Source organism: Octopus bimaculoides, chromosome 25 (genome assembly GCF_046866305.1).
Source record: "Octopus bimaculoides isolate indiv1 chromosome 25, ASM4686630v1, whole genome shotgun sequence".
In the NCBI taxonomy this organism is placed as follows: Eukaryota; Metazoa; Mollusca; class Cephalopoda; order Octopoda; family Octopodidae; genus Octopus; species Octopus bimaculoides.
The window spans coordinates 29,977,208-29,992,207 of NC_142952.1; the positions used below are offsets into that span (position 1 = coordinate 29,977,208).

The 15,000-nt window shown below is 36.0% G+C and overlaps 1 long non-coding RNA gene across 1 annotated transcript in view; it reads left to right on the forward strand.

Annotated features, from left to right (window-relative positions):
* Positions 1 to 1,639: 1,639 nt before the first annotated feature.
* LOC149131149 (uncharacterized) overlaps positions 1,640 to 15,000 on the forward strand; it is a 29,368-nt gene continuing 16,007 nt past the window's right edge. The window contains exons 1-2 of the long non-coding RNA XR_016238303.1: positions 1,640 to 1,787; positions 10,779 to 10,813. This is a non-coding gene — a long non-coding RNA (uncharacterized LOC149131149). The remainder of the gene's footprint in view (positions 1,788 to 10,778; positions 10,814 to 15,000) is intronic.

Consider the following 15,000-nt stretch of genomic DNA (forward strand, 5'->3'; position numbering starts at 1 on the left):
GTAGTTTTAGGTATAGACGTAACGGTGTGGTACGAGGTTTGCTTCTCAAAAACACATGGTTCCAGGTTCAGTTCCACTGCGAGGCACTTTCAGCAAGTGTCTTGTGCTATAGCCCCGGACCGATCAAAGTTCTTGTGAAGGATTTGGTTGACAAAAACAAAAAGAAGTCCCTCGTATTTACAAACACACACACATACAAACACACACACACACACACACATACACACAGATATGTATTTATATTTCTGTGAGTGTATATGCTTGTGTGTCTGTGTTTGTCCCCCCAACATCGCTTGACAACTGATGGTGGTGTGTTTACGTCCCCGTAACTTAACGGTTCGGCAAAAAGAAACCGGTAGAATAAGCACTAGGCTTACAAAGGTTAAGTCCTGGGGAAGATTTGTCGACTAAAGGCGGTGCTCCAGCATGGCCACAATCAAATGACTGAAGCAAGTAAAAGAGTAAAAGGTATATATATATATATATATATATATATATATATATATATATATATATATATATATATATATATAAATTTATACTTGTATATGATATATGGTGTGTTGTGAATTAATGGAAAGGAATCCCATAAAACTCAAGAAATTTGTTTAAAATGGAGAAGAGAAGATGTTAAAATGTAAGAGAATTATAATATTAAAATTCTCTTACATTTTAACATCTCTTCCCCATTTTTAACAAATTTGTTGAGTTTTATGGGATTTGTTTCCATAAATTCACAAAACACTATATACAAGTATTATTTTCATATTCGCAAACTTACGCCAGTAAGCTACCAGCGAAATATGAAGAAACTCTTATAGAAATCTATTTTGGAATCCTCTAAATTAGAGGACGAAATTTAATTCAACCTTTTTACCCCTATATTACTATATATAAATTTATGTATGTTTATATATATATCCACACACAGACACATCTCTCTTAGCCCTGAGAACCTCCAGTCTTGCCAGCACAACAACGGGAAATGAGTCTTCTGCAGACATCCCGATTGCTCGACTTCCGCTTGGCTTAGCTCAGGCCGACTCACTTTGTAATATGCCACGTGTCTTCTTTTGTCTTCCACTCGGTCGTTTTCTTCCTTCCGGCGTTCACACATCACGATATAAACATGTCTTTCTTGCAGTAACCAAAGTATATATATATATATATATATATATATATATATATATATATATATATATATATGTATATATATATACATATACATATCATATTTATATATTTATGTAAGTGCGTGTATGTGTGCGTGTGCTTACGTCTGTATTTGCTCCCTCTCATCACCGCTTCACAAGCGGTGTTGGTGTGTTTACGTCCCGGTTCATCAACAGAGAGCTATAGAATAAGTACTAGGCTTAAAGAATAAGCACTTGAGTCGATTTACTTGACTAAAATCCTTCAGGGTGGTGCTCCAGCATGACCGCAGTCAAATGACTGAGACAAAAGACTAAAAGAAAGAACAAAAGAATACATACAGACATACATACATAATATATAGGGAAAGAGAAAAGAGGGAGCAAGAAGAAGAGAAGGAGGAAGAGAAGGAGGAAGGGGAGCAGCATCAGCAGGAGAAAAGAGGAAGAGAGAAGGGCAAAGTGAGAAGAGGAGAAGAAAAGTGTTCACTAACACCGCCGGCATGATCCGAACGCCGCGTCTACCATAAACCGTATATCTGTGCTAACTTCTACATGTATACAGAGAGAGAGCGAGATAGAGACGAAGACAAAGAGGGAAAAACAGACAGCGAGCGAGAGCGAAAGAGAGATTATGTGAGTGTTGATGGGCGAAGCTCTTTTCGTATTTTCTTTGAACCAAAATAGATTTTCCTTGCTAATACTCCACACCTGCAGTTATTAGATAGTAATGTTAACACGGCAGACTAGTTTTAACCAATATCCTTAAACGTTGTTAGAGCCATTAATACTATGACAATATTTAGGAAGAGAGATATCATCACAGTAGAAGCTATTCTTTCCGGCTGAAGTCTAGCGTTGAACAGTGAAGAACGAATATGCTTAATGTGATGAGCACGATAAGGTCAGCATTGTTGAATAAGGAATAAATCGACTAAACGATAAGGAGTCAACTGAGAATATTTTTTGAAATTATTTTAGAAATTGATTAACACAATATTAGGGGTGGAAAAAGCCACTGGGCTGACAGAATCGTTAATACGCCGGACAACGGTTCTGCCAACTCGCCGCATTTTAAAAGGATTATTATTAGTAGTAGATTTGTTTGTGAGTTGGACAAAATGTCCAACGGCGTTTCTTCCGGCTTTTTCATTCTGGGTTTAAATTCCGTTGAGATCGTCTTTGCCTTTCAACGTTTCGAGATATAAGTTTGAATGACGAGTCAACGGAGAGGAGTTACATGATAATAATAATAATAATAATAATAATAATAATAATAATAATAATAATAATAATAATAATAATAATAATGATGATGATGATGATAATAATAATATATTCCCTTTATTGCCCTGGGGCGATATTACAACATCAACAGTGCCACAAGTTTTCCAAGCGGAGTTTCGATGAAATCTCCAAGCGTTTGCAATGCACAAGTCTCTGATACCCAAGTGGATAAAAAGTGTCAGTAGAAGGGCACATAGGAGTTATGAATTGGATGCGACTCAGACCCCTTATATGATAAGAAGTTGAAGGCCGAAACACTTTCCAAAGAAAAGCAGGGATTCTTATCCGAAGACCTTCTGCTTTTCGGCTCTCTTGAAAGTTTCTTGCCATCAATACTAGTTGAACACTTAAAATAATGTAATTGACTTATCCACTTCTCTAAAATTCTTGGGTCTGTCTCAAAATTTGGAACTAATATGAAGGCTGGATAACTTATTGCAGCACCTGTCTTCCTTGCGGCACTGTTGATGTAATATCGCCCCGAGGCACTAAAGGGAACATTTTATTATTTTGCGATTGCAAGAACTAAAAAGGAAAACAAAAAAGAACATGCGATAGGTCAGGTGACATTGATGGACATCTTGGATAAAGAAAAATAGAAAAGAGGTGGACAAATCGGTGGAAAAACACCTGAATTAAATGACTTGCCTTTCATCGTTCCGAGGATCCTTCCTCTAACATAGTCGGGTTTGAAACCAATAGAAGGACGGGTATCTCGTCTTTTGAGGTTGCAATATCACCCAGGGGCACTGGAGGGAAGATATTACTATTTCACGATTGCAAGAACAAAAAAAAGGAAGTAAAAAAAACATTTTGTAGGTCATGTGACGTTGTGGCACATCTTGGATAAAGAAAAATAAAAAAGAGGTGGACAGAATGGCGGGAAAACAGCCGAATTAACTGACTTGCCCACTCGTCTAAAATTGTTGGGTTTGTCTCAAAGTTTGAGGCCAATAAGAAGGAACCGCAGGTTATAATGTCACTCCGGGGCACTGGAGGGAATATATTATTATTTCCCGATTGCAAGAAGTAAATAGAAACAAAACAACAACAAAAGAACATGCGGTAGGTCATGTGACGTTGTGGCACATCTCGGAATAAAGAAAAAAAAGAAAAGAGGTGGACAGAACGGCGAGGAAACACTTGAATTAACAGATACGGGTTCGGTGTTAATTCAATTAGGAGAGGTACTACTACTACTACTACTACTACTACTACTACTACTACTACTACTACTACGTAGTTGCTGCTGTTGCCACTACTGCGCACACTAATATGGTGTTGCCGCTGGTACTAACACTAGTACGAACACAATGGCTACTACTACTACTACTACTACTACTACTACTACTACTACTACTACTACTACTACAACTACTACTACTACTGCTACTATTACTACTACTACTACTACTTTTGTTGCTGCTACAGTGTTATTGTTGTTGCTGCTGCTACTGTTGTTTCTGTTGTTACTGTTGCTGCTGTGGTCGATGTTATATCTGATGTTGGTGTTGTTGTTGTTGCTGTTACTGTTGCTGCTGCTGCTGTCGTTGTCAACGGTGCTGCTGTTATAGTTGTTGTTGTTGTTGTAGTTGTTGTTGTTGATGCTGCTTCTCTCGTTGTTGTTGTTGCTTCTGTTGAACACTGTTGTTGTTTCTGTAGTCGTGGCTATCGCTGGCTGCTAATATAATTAACTTCTCTGGATAAGACACTTCACTTTGTTGAAGCCTGCTGTCTAATTAAAACAAATTTACTGACATCTTGGAGAGAATGTTTTTGTGTGTTGTGAGAAAGTTTCATTCAGATTTGAATATTAATGGCGAAAACCTTTATTGAAGTTAACGCCGCTTCGAAAACAAAACCAATAAAGAAAGGAAAAACAAAAAATAACATGACCAAATATTAACATATTTATAGCTTCAAAATTTTAAGTTTTCATACGGAATTTAAAAATCATAATCTTATTATCGTAGCTATTACGAAATCATATTGTTGCTTAATCCGCTTTCCGATTATAACTTGTTCTTATTCAATGAAAAATACTCTTGAGAATGGAATCAACGCTACACAACTCTCTGTACGTCAACTTATGCCATTGGTCTTCTATAAATAATTGATATATTTCAAATTTTCTTTTAGAATACCCATAAGTATCACTATTGTAGAGTAAGCTTAACTGTGAGGGAAAATTACAGCCGTTACTCGCAAGCGAGTGTACGCTATCACGTACAGTGTTGTCGTTACTTAAGTGATTCTATGAACGGAAGCAGAGAAAGATAGAAAGAAAGAGAGAGAGAAAGAGAGGGAGAGAGAGAGAGAGAGAGAGAGAGAGAGAGAGAGAGAGAGAGAGAGAGAGAGAGAGATTCGGAATTTCACCCCTTTGATTCAGCGAAACAGCTGTAAAGAAAAAATTCTACAACCTTTGCTCGCAAGCAATTATCATTTGCTATCAAGTACCATGGTTTGTCTAATTATTTTCAAGTACTTCTATTGTTGAAAGCAGGTGAGACATACGGCTGAAACTCTCACGCTCTAACCAGCGCTGCGAAACAGCTGTAAAAGAAAACTAGAGCCGTCATCCGCAAGCGACTATCATTTGCAGTCACGTATCATGCTTTTCTGAATTGTTTTAAGTGACTATGTATTATGTATTCGTGAGCAGAAAGCGAAAGAAAGACTATCCTCAAACTCTTACCCTTTGACACAGCGGAACAACCAAGAAGTGTCAGTTGGAGGGGCAGAATGGGTAAGAAAGCCGTTGACCTTCAAAGATCACATTCATCTGTGACAAATTTTGTTTTTAATCCTGCTGGATCTTTCTTACTAACCAAGGTGAGGGTCGATCCTGAGCTTGTAGAATCGAATTCACGGCCTTACGATCGTGAGGCGAATACGACTTAAGATCAAATAAGTATATAATTGGCTTATATATAGCTGCTGCCTATAAATGATGTATATTGCTTAAATGCACTGTGTATATTTGGAATGTGCAGTTAGTGTGTCTGTGGGGGAGGCAGGGGCCTTCTGCGATTTCAGGATAAACTTCTAAAATTGCTGATCGGACATTTAAGGTAGAAAATCAACGTGACGTTTAATACCTTCAGCAGACGCCATTTTAGATATACGTATTCAATATAAGAGACGAACCCCCAAAATTTAACGCTGATGTAATAAAGTAAAAATGAGTGAAATGTCATCTGATAACTACGGTGTATTTTCCTGATTCTAAATATCTGATTATTTCTGTACTTTATCCAACAGAATCATCCAAACATAGATGAAAGATTCACATTGTCTCTCTTCTCGATCTATTTTTCTTTTGTTTTTTCTCTCTCTCTCTCTCTTTCTCTATCCCTCCTCTTCTCTTCTCTCTCGCTTGCTCGCTCTCTCTTCTACAATTTTTAGGAAGACGAGCTTAGGGTTTGAAGTTGTTCCCACTGGATGCATAAGTGTTATTATGAAGTAGAACTACCGGATTTGAAGTCGTTCCTAGGAGATGAATAACTGTTATTATTTCATCTCAGTGAAGGATTTGTGTACTCGTTCTATCAACTATATCTGTTTAGAATCATTCATAATAGGAACTGAGTTGGACTGTGGCGAATAGTAATCAAATGTGAAAGAATATATATACATAAGCATACATGCATGAGTCGCTAATATTTATACATGTAAGCTTACGGATTCTGCTCTAACACTTTATCTTCCCTCTAACTATATATTGACCGCTCAGCAGCCACCTACATTAGGGAAGATTGCCTCCCCTTTCTTTATCTTTTTTATCTTTTGTTTCAGGGATTGGACTGCGGCCGTGCTGGAGCACAGCCTTCAAGAATTTTTAGTCGAATGAATCGACCGCTGTACTTCCTTTTAATTTCATTAATTTGTTTTTAAGGCTTGTACTTATTCTATCGGACTTCTTTTGCCGAACTGCTACGTTACAGGGACACAAACACGACAACTCCGGTTGTCAAGTGATTGTGGGGGACAAACACAAACACAGACACATACACACCTATGCAGATAGATAGATAGATAGATAGATAGATAGATAGATAGATAGATAGATAGATAGATAGATAGATAGATAGATAGATACAGGAAGAGCTTCTTTCAGTGTCGATCTATCAAATTCGACTGAAATTCTCCAAGGCGGTGCCCAAGCATGGCCGCTGTTTGACGACTGTAACAATTAGTGAATAAAGAATAAAAGATAACAACAGGAGCGCAGGCTAATACGCTATGCTTTCGGCTACCCCCTCCCCTCAAAATTACAAGCCTTGTTGCTGTTGTTATTTTGAAGGGACTGCATGGAGACGTTAAAAGGCTATGCTATCAGCTAGCCCTTCCCCTCAAAACTGCTTGATTTGTGTGGAAATTAAAAACAAATGTTGTTGTTTGTTATGGTTCACATTTTAAGTGATTGCAGACAGAGGTTAATACAAGACGATGTCAACTGAGATCCCGCCCCTCAAAATTGCTGGCTTTGTGCCTAAATAGGAAAACAATTGTTGTTGTTGTTATTGGTTTTGTTGTGGTTGTTGTAGTTCTTCTAGTAGCTGTTGTTGTCTTTGTTGTTGTTATTGCTATTATTGTTGTTATTGTTGTTGTTGTTGTTATTGATATTGTTACTATTTTTTATTTTGTTATTTTGTTATTATTGTTGCTGTTGTTGTCGTAATTGCTACTGATGTTGTTGTTATTAACGTAGTTGTTATTGTTGCTGTTGTTATTGCTGTTGTTCTTATTCTTATCGTTGTTGTTATTATTTCAAGTGACAGCCGGGAGTGGTTAATAGGTTATAATATCATCACAGTAAAAACCTAGTTATTTCTGTTTCTTTCTGACTATTTCTCTTTGTTTCTTGTAAAGTATTATATGAAGAGATTTTATATTTGATAGAATATAGTTACTAATTAGTTTCGAGGCTAACTAATCGAAAATCTCCTCGGTGTATCAATTGCAATGGAAGTTTTAATTGAAGCTATGTAAATCAAATGAGAATTGTTTTAGTAATGGCGGCCATTTTGACAAAGCACGTCTCTCGACATAATCGTTTTGGCTTAGAAATTGCTTTATAATTTTAATCTAAATAAATATATCAGGATTAGTGAAGGCCCTTTAGCGAGATTCCTCGTACACATGCAAAGACACACACACACACACACATATATATACATACATATATACATACATATATATATATGTATGTATGTATGTATATATATATATATATATATATATATATATATATATGTGTGTGTGTGTGTGTGTGTGTGTGTGTGTGTGTGTGTGTGTGTGTGTGTGTGTGTGTGTGTGTGTATGGCTGTGTGGTAAGTAGTTTGCCTACCAACCACATGGTCCCGAGTTCAGTCCCACTGAGTGGCACCTTGGGCAAGTGTCTTCTACTATAGCCTCGGGCCGACCAAAGCCTTGTGAGTGGATTTGGTAGACGGAAACTAGAAGAAGCCCGTCGTATATGTATAAACGTCAAAGACTTTCCGTATTCCTGAGCGTCATACTAATACATCCTTTTGTTATTTACACCACCTGTCCTCGTCTGTTGTTGTTTTTTCGTACATTCTCCCATATATATATATATATATATATATATATATATATATATATATATATATATATATATATATATATATATATATATATATATATATATATATATATATATATGAGGCTTTGTGAAGATAGAGATTGCTCTTTCCAGGGATGTCTTACATCCTAGCTACTTCCGGTTTATCCATATATCTTTGAATTTACTGGAACTAGTCTCATTGCGTTAGTGTTAGTGTTTAATAGACACCAGTACTATCCATATTATGGTATTCTAGTAGTCCATATAGATGTTTCCATCTGATTCGATATATGTGAATATAAATTTAGTAGTATAGTATGAAGAAAATAGAGAGTTTGAATACAGCAAAAGTCAATTTATTTACATAACTGTCGATTACGTAAAGCCTACGATCGTTTCGATGTCCCCTTCATTTATCATATAATTAATAATTGCATTATGAGTTCCGAAGGCAGAAATCTACATACACACACATAGAGATTGAGAGGACGTGGGGAAGAGAGCAGGCGTGTGTTTACGTCACACTGTATATTTGTATGTCTATATATACAGAGAGAGAAAGAGAGAAAAAAATAAATAGAAAAAGAGAGGGAGAGAGAGTAGATATATATAAGAAGTTGTATATGTGTGTGTGTGTGTGGTCGGATGTTGAAGAAATCGCATTGTAATACAACCAGAAGTTCTCGGTTTCGATCGAAAGGTTAGGTATTTTCGGTACGCATCATTTTGTATAACCTCCGGTTGAACCCGCTGCCACGCAATTGAAACTGGTAGGCGAAAACCGTATAGAATCCCGTAGAGTGGATTATACCCATATTTGATATGGTATAGCTTTGTCCCACACACTGTGTCACGCTGATTCTGTGCGAGAATTACATTAAGAGCACAAACATCCGTGGAACACTCAGCCACTTGCCCGTTGATTCAGGAGCAGGTCACTATTTTCTTCATAAGGTAGTCAACAAGAAACCACTCCGTGTAAGGGAGTAGTTAAGACGAAAGGAGGGAATTTATTTCACACTCAAAAGATATCAGGGTATAAAGAGGAAGAAAACAATGAGATGGAAGAGTTCCAAATTCTGTCAGTTTGAGGGAAAAGTTATGATCGTAGGAAGACGTCAATGTACGTGAAATCACAACAGAATTTGGATGAAGATGCCGTGGGTTTCTAGTCAGGTGAGATGGCTAAATGTGACCTGGAAAGAAAACTCATCGGAGCAACAGTCCGGATACTTATTGATCAGACCACGTACATACATAGGCATTCAAATATACATTTCAGAATTTGCATCGTATGTATGGTTCTTAGGATTTTTGATAAAATTCTTCCAATGTCTAGATTAAAATTGCGAAATAAAATCTAATAGAATGATCCGTTAAAAGGGGCACTTTGCCAAATGTCTGACATTACCAAAATAATTCCTGTTTCATTTATACAGCTTCAATTACGACACATTAAAGAGATTAGCTCAGTTAATTAGCTCAATGTGTAATTACTGACTAAATTCTACCCGATATAAAAATGATACAAAAACCTGTTACGCCACAAGAAACTTTTAAAAACAAATTGAAATAACGTGTTTTACATCGGTGATAACAAATGTCCATGCTTCTACAAACTGTCACACAAAATAATAATAATAATAATTAATAATAATAATAATAATAATAATAATAATAATAATAATAATAATAATAATAATAATAATAATAATGATGATGATGATGATGATGATGATGATGATTTCATTTATTTTCCACAAGGGCAAAGGCTTAGGAGGACAATACATAGACAGACATAAAGTGTGGTGGTTTACATATAATGAAATGATAAAAAGAAAAAGGGGCTAAGTATACACGATATACACTTAAGACGAAGGGACAGAAACATAATATAGAAAGATTTTAAGAAAGGGGGAGGGGGATGATAGAGAAGTAGTACTCCTGATACAGGAATAACTGAGGAATCCCAATGTCCGAGATTTCCTTGAAACCCCAGGAGCAAGTGCCCTCTCCAATTCCTTCCCTCCGACTTACAGGTCTACTCTTAGAGAGGTACCATCCACTCTTGCCATTTTCGTATCTTTCACTCATCTTTCAATAAACTCACTCGAGGAGGACACCACTTCCCTCTCCACTCACAATTTCCTTTTCAAGTGAAACTTGAAGTCAATGAGAGTTCTATCAAAGAGGAATGTATCTGTCCTCATGCCTTGTCCACCAAACAACATCATTCACCACAGCCACCAGGCAAAGGAAAACTGCCATTGCCTGCCCGATTGCAGAAGGGCGGCGGTGCAGTCACCAATACCGACTCGGCCGACAGGCGGATACGTCCCACATGTGACAGCAGCTGTTCGACATAACCCGGACACTGAAGAAGTGCGTGTAGAACGGTTTCGTCACTCTACGCGCACCTCGGACGAGTGTGTCTGACAACACATCCGTGCCTGTAGAGTCTATCTCGAACCGGTAACGCTGCCAGACGAAGGACATTTTGAAATTATCCATGATAGTTCTCGACCGGAAAGTACCAGCGAAACACTGGGGTCGATAGAATCTACTGGTACCCTCTCCACAAATCTGAGGCCTTGTGCCACCAGTAGAAAGGATTATCATTTTTATCATCATCATTATCATCATTACCATAATTCTCTTCATTTTCATCATTATTATTATTATTATTATTATTATTATTATTATTATTATTTTATTTATTTATTTCTTCTTTCATTTACACGGAAGAGTAGGCGGAGAAGGTGGAGGAGGTTATGGACGACGCAACGTAAATATTTCAAATCCTTTAATTGTATAAACAACATTTCAGGCTATCATTGATAAATTTAAATATTCACTTAATTTCACGGTTCAGTGAATATTTGCTCACCCAATTATCTGGGGGGAAATTATCTAAATTTCTTTAGAGAATCATACTTTTTTTTTACTTTTTTTCTTGATTTCTATTTATTATTTTTATTGCTTATTTTTCTTTTATTTTTTGCTTTATATTCTATTTTTCATTTTATTTAATTTTTTTATATTTTCAATTTTCCTGTTTTTATCCCCCCACCCCACCCCGACGCACTCTAAAGCACAAAGCGTCTTGCTTTATGATGTGATTGCCATTTTATAAAACAACCTAATTAACATGTTAATATAATTGATTGCATTTTTTTTTTCTTTTGATTACATTTTTGTCTTTTAACAAAGCTGAGAAGTTGGCTTTTTTGTTAATGTAACTGATACCGCGCGGTATTTATTTCACGGTGTTGGATTCACGGTTCGACACTCACCGAAATCGACTTTAAACATCCTTTATTGAGTGGGGTGTAATTTTAATGTAATTCTGAACGTTACAATGGAAAATAAAAGAGTATTATTATTATTATTATTATTATTATTATTATTATTATCATTATTATTATTATTATTATTATTATTATTATTATTACTACTACTATTATTATTATTATTACTATAATTATTATTATTATTATTATTATTATTATTATTATTATTATTATTATTATTATTGAGTGAGAGAGCAGTGCATGCCATCAAAGTGACACTGGGGTAAAATATACGAAGCCCATTATACCCATCATGACTACCCGTCTAATAAGGGTACACCAGGCACATGCATCACAACCATATGTACGCGATATGGTGATCTCATATGAAGATAAACAGCGCATGACCTCGCAGGTGGGGCCCAGTTAGAATTTTTCTTCAGGTCGAGTAGCCCATCCCGCTCAAACTGTCCCTGAATAAGGTTTGTTTAAGTATGTTGAGCAAAACACCCATGTTTCCAAAGGTGAATTAGTCAAACCCCAAAGAATTCCTCTCAACACATGGCTATGATGCTCCCCCACTACTTCTGCTCATGATCAGAGATGCACATATCGTCAGCCACCAAGGGACATGCTCAACTGGTTAAGGTCAAACAACTGACAAGCAAATCTGTGGTATTAAGCAGAATATTTGCTGTAGCCCACTATAATCATTATTATTATTATTATTATTATTATTATTATTATTATTATTATTATTATTATTATTATTATTATTATTATTATCATTTTTATTATTATTATTATTATTACAGTTGTGCGTGTGAGAATACTTGCTCTGTCAGATTCAAACCAACCGCTTGCACTGATTGTCCCTGCGCCTTGTTGATTGTCATAGGAAAGCAGAGTTTGATGGGAAATTGCAACTTGTAGGTCGTATCGGAGTGGGTAAGGTGCATGTGTGTGTGTGTGATACTTTCTGTTGCCATATTATATTATATTATGCAATCAATGAAAATTACAATTGATAATTAAATTCCATTGATCAAAAACTGCATAAAAATATTATAGGTGACAACTTACGATACTTGGAGTTACATTTTTGACACTCAGAACGCTTAAATATAATTCTTCGATATAAATATAAGTTATCTATTGTTAATCGTTACAATTAATTTTACACACACACACACACACACACACACACACACACACACACACACACACACACACGGCGATTACTACATCTCTCCATCTTTATCCTTTTTAGCAAATCCACTCAGTTTCACACATTCCTTTCCTTCCAATTACTTTTATAATAAATTTATTATAACCTCCTTCGATTTCATTCACCACTTTTTTTTTTATCCATCCATATTATCCACTTCTAATATTGGAAGCGCGTGGTTTAGTAGGTAGGTTGTTAGACTCATGATCGTAACATTGTGATTTCTATTCCTAGACCGAGCGATGCGTTGTGTTCTTGAGCAAGTCTCTTCATTTTACGTTGCTCTAATCCTCTCATTTGGCAAAGATGAGTAATCCTGCGACAGACTGGCGTCCTGTCAGGCTAGGGTATATATATATATACGCCATGCAGACCCGGAAACCGGCCCTGATGATTCTATGATCATTATTCTATCCAATATTCCAACCTCATTCATTACCCAAACATGCTTATATTCTCAATATTCATCTTTTATCTCAAATTCACCATTATGCTAAACTGCCCGCTGACAAATCTAATCGCGATTTTCAACATTACATACATACATGCATATTTGACAGGCTTCTTTCAGTTTCCGTGTACCGAATCTACTCACAAGGCTTTGATCGACCCGACGCTATAGTAGAAGACACTTGCCCAAGATCCATGAAGTAGGACTGAACCCAGTACTATATATTTGGGAAGTAATCTTCTTGCCACACAGCCACGTCTGTCTTTTCATTAAATTAATATAGCGTGCTGTACGCACTGTACAGAACATTAGCAATAATATAATTTAATAATTATGGAAGGCAATTAGAAATTCAGATGTTATATTATTTAAATAAATATAAATTTGTTGCTCTAGGCACAATAGTTTTTGTTAGCATCATATCATTAGAAAAAATTTAAGGTGGAGAGAAGAGCACTTCTGTGTATATGTACCACGTACATCTAGAGTTATTCTATGATGCACAGAATTTGGAGGTAAGCAGTGCGTATTTGAAGAAATAATTAGAAATATACCACTATGGACAATGTGTTTCTGATTATGTCGTGTCATCATCAGAAAAGAAAAAAGTTCTTAGGATTGAATAACAGTGTTGTTTATAAGTATTATGTACAACCGGAGCTGCTACACTATGACACCAAAAGCCTGGTGGTGATTGGTAGTGATCACTGATCTAACTATGATGCTTCTCAAAAAAACGTGTGTAAATATATTACTATGGACACATGGTTTCTAATAGCGTTGTACCATCATCAGAATGAAAAGATAATGTGGAGAGTTGAGAAGTTCTGTTTATATGAACTATGTACGTCCAGAGTTGTTTTATGATGCACAGAGACTGGTGGTAGGCAATGAGTAGTGGGTGTGCATCTGAACTATGGACACGGTGTTTCTGATTATGTCGTGTCCTCATCAGAAACGAAAAGATAATTTAGATCAAATAACAATTTTGTATATACGTTCTATGTACAGCCAGAACTGCTAAACTATAACACCAAAAGGCTTGTGTTAACTGGTGGTGTTCATAGATCTGAGTTTGATGCTTCGCAAGGAAATATATATAAATATATGGCTATGGACATGGTTTCTGAGAACGTTGTATCATCGTCAGAAAGGAAAAAATGATTTGGTTAGAATAAGAGTTCTGTTTATAAATATTAAGTACAGCCGGAGTTGTTGTTTGATGATGCCAACAAATCTGATGGCGGGTCGGTGCGCGGTGGTCGTACGTAGTGGACGATCGGTCTGTATCGGAATGTTTTTCGAAAAGATTGTTTTCCAGAAGAAAATTCTTGCACCAATTAACCGAGATATGATAAAGTAGGAAAAACAAATTTTTGGAAAACAAGTTTTAATATTACGTGATGGACAGTGTTAGAATGCTACAGAATAACAAATAATAATAATAATAATAATAATAATAATAATAATAATAATAATAATAATAATAATAATAATAACAATAATGATGATAATAACAGCAACAACAAGAGTAATGATGATGATGATGATGATGATGATGATGATGATGATGATAAAACGACTGAATTATCTGTTCTGTTCATTAAGTTCACATGCTCCCGTTAATGAGAACAGTGGGCGTATGAGAGGTAAAGACGAGAAGGAGGAGAAGGATGAGGGGGTAGAAAAGAGAAGCATTTGACAATTTGAAGCAATTAATATCAATATATATATATATACATTTCTTACAGAGAATGAATTATTGCCAGGAATTACTCAGATGTCTATATTTCTTATAAATCCGAGATACATTATAATTGCTGGTAAGTTTAGTTGCTATCAGGTGTGAGAAAGTCTAGCGTTTCGCACCATATTGGTAACCATACTTATTAACACCTACAGTCTCTGATGCATTCTGTTGGTTTCATATTTGTTGACGTAGGCACTCACCGGTTTACTACGAAGCAGTATTATATTGTAATTATGTAATTTTATAGGTATCG